This window comes from Oncorhynchus gorbuscha, linkage group LG07 (genome assembly GCF_021184085.1).
Source record: "Oncorhynchus gorbuscha isolate QuinsamMale2020 ecotype Even-year linkage group LG07, OgorEven_v1.0, whole genome shotgun sequence".
In the NCBI taxonomy this organism is placed as follows: Eukaryota; Metazoa; Chordata; class Actinopteri; order Salmoniformes; family Salmonidae; genus Oncorhynchus; species Oncorhynchus gorbuscha.
The window spans coordinates 66,747,906-66,752,573 of NC_060179.1; positions in this window are offsets into that span (position 1 = coordinate 66,747,906).

Consider the following 4,668-nt stretch of genomic DNA (forward strand, 5'->3'; position numbering starts at 1 on the left):
AACATAACGTAGAAGTGTCTTTGTGATATCCACATACACCATAACATGTCACCCAAAACATCCAACATTGAGTACTAGAGTTACTTCTCTTGCGTTTTCTCTTTGACATAGAGTACATGCACACACTGTTTGACCTCAAGTTCTCTAAGTAGTCTCACTGCAAACTTTGTGAGTATTCTTGGCCTGATGCAACATGCAACAGTCTCCCTGTGGTACCACACTAAGTGAGACAAAGACACACCCAGTAATCACAAATTACTACCATCATCTTGATGGCAATTTATTTTTAGGAAGAAAGAACCCTCTGTCAAAAAAAACCCCCCCCCCCCCTGGAAAATGTGGTGGTCAGAGTTTTCCAATTTTGTTTAAACCTTAGTCAATGTCATTTAGTAAGGCTGTTAGTGATAGTGTACAAGTAACCTGCCCTTTGTACTCATCAAATACTTATCTGGTCCACACTCAAGGAGAAACCAAACTAGCATGACAAATGGTTACAAATATACACTTTTGGCTTTTACACTATACAATATACACTATACACTTTTACACTATACAATATACACTATACACTTTTATACTTTTGGCTGTATCCAAAGGAAAACACTTGGAAGAACCCTTTTTGGTTCCAGGTAAAACACTTTTGGCTTCCGTGTAGAACCCTTTCCACAGAGGGTTTTACATGGAACTCAAAAGGGTTCTACCTGGAACCAAAAAGGGTTATCCTATGGGGACAGTCGAACAGCCCTTTCGGATATGAAAGCAGGAAGAAAATACATCGTGACTATATGCACAGTATGTAAGTCTTTCTTTATTCATTCATAATCAGTCTTTGAAGCACTGAGTGAACAGTGGACAGCTGAAAACTAGACTGAATAACACATTGACTTGCAGCTGTCCAGATGGTGACTAGAGAGACACCCCATTCCAGAATTGGGGAGCATGAGGCAGATACAATATACTGTACCAGTGTATAAGCACAAGAGAGCCAAACAATAATCTATACTATAGAATGCTGATCCAGAGTTATGTTTATGTTCAATCAGTTTTCTATTTGATAGAAAGCATTCACCTGTAAACATGCAGATGGATGCTATTTATACCTAAGAAATGTATCAATTAACTGACACTCTAAAGTGAAAAATTAGCTCCTCTAGTTCGCCGTCTGAACAAAGATCTGACTGCAGCAGTGGCATATAGATGTTATATTCCGACCAGAATGGGTAGTTGAATGTGTACTGTCAGGTTACTCACTGAAATGATAAACAAGCTCTTGAATAAAACAGCTGTGAGAGTGTTGGAGTTTTTTACTAGCAACTTCAATCAGGGACGAGGAAAGTCAACCTCATGCTCTGACCATTTTAATGATGTGATATCAACCAGACCTGCTTTATAAACTTGCTATTTTAATCACAGTATTTCCCCAGGTTATTGGTAATGTATGACAAGCAATATTTTTGAGAACTCACTTTCTAGTTCATTTTGATTCTTTCTTTTTTGCGAAAGAGATGTTGCTGTCTTGAATAGGGTTAAAACAAGGGAGGGTCAATAGCAGCATTGACCCTCTTTGGTATTTCAATTCTAACAACAATAATGAAAGTGTAAATATTATTCTCTTCCCTGGAATGTGCTGTCAAATACAAAGCAGAGTGTGTCTCTAAATACATATCTATTTTGTGCTTTATAAATGTAATAGAAAGTCTTCTTAGCCTTAGTTAAAACGTTACAGACCACTTCCATGTGCCCATTTTGTTTGCAAATGAAATGGTTTCAACTTTGTTTTAAAGCCAGCCAGAAAGGAGCGGTGAGAGAGTTTGCCCTGTGAATGCAGGGAGAATATAGTGGCTCTGATAGGGACCAGTGAAAAGTATTTGCTAGTATTACACAACTATTGGACAGTTGTTTCCACATACCATGCTAAGCTTTTAACTTCACTTTTTTCAGTCGCACAAAGGCTTTTCGCTGAGTTGGAAAATATCAGGAGACAGGCCTAAAGCAGACCTTTTGTATCTTCATTCAGTGTAGTCCTGGTCCACGGCTCTGCGTCCAATGGGGAATATTATCTTTTTCATCTTTTTTTCTTTTCAGTTTTGTGTCTATAATCAAACAAAGGTCAACTGTTTTTTTTACGAAATATTCATTCTCTTACTAAATGTTTACTCTTGTTTCCTACATTTTAAACTGTGTACCCTACATCTGATGTATTTTAACAGCCTGTATAAATGTATAAACGCTATAAATCCATCTGGAATGCATTACACACATAAAATCTATTACATTATAATCATAATCATAATGTTTCTTTTAACAAAACTATACCTATACATGCTTATAAATGTATTTGTAATGCAATACACACAATATAATGGGTGTGTATATATGTGTGTACTTCTTGCGTACTTGTTCATGTTTAGGCAGGATTCTACCTTGAACAGAATTCATTCACACACAAAGCTCAATCCTCTTCCCATTCCATAGCAATGATCAGAGCATTGGTTATGATGGAATCACGCAGGGCAACTGTCTGCTTTTCAGCTATTAGTGCTGGATTCATCCTTAGGATTTGCGGCTTCTATTCATCCACTGGGGGTGGGGGGGAGCGGGTTGATCCAACTATATGTTAGGAATCTGGTGGGATGCCAAATGTTTGTGTGGGCATTCTTTTCTTTTGAAAAGATGCACATAAGCTCTAGCTCCTAAACATCTTCCCACCGCCCAACAGGACTGAGATCCCCCTGAGAACACTGAACTTTCAACGGTTCCTGAAAGATTTGGCGCCATTCTTCAGATGCATTCTTCAGATTTACAAGAATGATATTTGAAGTAGATGTCTTTTGTCAATGGTGTTGATTGGATGTGACACTATCGAGTAATCAACTCACACAATATACCCGCAGGATCCTTTTCAGAACATTCTGTCACTGTGTAATGTACTGTACATCCAAGAGATGCCCAATGGTGGTGTTGCAACATTTAAACTTTTACTTAAATGTACCCAATTGTTTCAGACTATGGCTAACAAGTTGGCTTTGTTATCTGTAGGTTATTTCTTAAATCCACACTAGGACCTCTGTGAAGGCAGAATTAGTTTGGGCCTAATCTATATTACCATGACAAGAGAGCAGTTAGTGTTCTGGTTAGTACAGTCAATGACTTGTTTAAGTGTTACTTTCCCATGATCTTATTAATCTGGTCACAGATATCCCCCTTTTTCTTCATCCGTATTTCTTTTTATTCTTTTTCAAGTAAAAAGGAGAGATGCTGGTGTCGTGGACCCCCTTTGGACGAGTCTCTATGCGCACTCTTACTTCTGCATGGATTAGTCAATATAAAGCTGTTTTCTGCTGCCAAGCCCCTCAATGGCAAGTACAATTTTGACAGATTGTGGAGAGAGGGGAACATGGGTAGAAGAAAGGGGATCCTGGTCCGACAATGAGCCATCCTTTGTTCCTGTATAGTGGTCACCTGTCACTCCCCACAATGTGGAGCCACCCCCCTTTAGAACCACTGCAACCTGGAGCCTCAGATCTCATTCGACGAGCTAAGGATAGGATTTAGGGTTGTGCCAGGGAAGTCTTGGGAAACAAAACTGTTTCATGCAGGACAATGGAAAGGACACAAAGGGAAGCGGTGGGTGTAAAAGCTAGTTTGTCATCACACAAATCCCCACAAAGGGGAATACTGTTTACACAACACTCTCGACCAGTCCCCACACCGCACACTTTAAACAGCCCACTCCATGCTCCATTCACTTATAGACCGGCGACTAAACTGAAGACATTTGTAGATAAAGTTACTATGCAAAATGAAGAAGATATTATGCAAAGGAATAAAGAGGACCACTGCTTGAAGTGGGGACGTAGTTGATAATGGACCGGCTGATATGTCCTCCTAATCACAGCAATACAAATGTTTAATGTAAATGTAGCAAAATGGATCAATTTGACAAAATAAACCAAAAGCTAGTGAATTAGATCAAATAAATAAAGGTACAAATAGAGAAGGAATTCTTGCCTCAGCCTAACAAATGTGGTAAACTCAAAATATTTACAACCTGGTCTGATCATCTTTCCATTGGCATGAACCAACATTGATGACATTTCAAGACAGGAGAGGCATGCCTCCATTCCATTAGTGCCACGTAGGTGGAGTAAAGTAAAATTCCACATGTAGCATAATGCCCATACCCACTCTGGCCCTTTGGTGCCATAGTGGATATGGTCATTATGGGACAGAGCTTTCCAATGATCATTAAGGGACAGGGCTTTCCACCATCTGATACAAAACTCAGTGATCCAGAGAGCATAACAGTCTCTCTTTGTTTTCTCTACGCATGTTGTAGCTGACACTTTTACTGTCCGGGGACGGCCAGCACCCTTTTGGAGAGTGTTGGTTCTCCTGAAAGCCTCTGCAGGAATCTAAGGGTTCCACATCCCCTTAGTTTTGGAAAACAGACAAGAAGTCAGGCCTAGCTCCTCATCTGTCCAAACAGAGATTGTGTCAACATGTCAGGCAAATATGGAGTAATTCGGGCAAATGTAGTAAACAAGCTTGAGAGTGGAGATAGAAATGTATTGAGAAGAGCTTATTAAAATCATTTAATTTGATTGAACATGTTTAAGAATCAACTTGAACTTGGATGAACTGTGAAATGCCAGCATCTTGGTATGC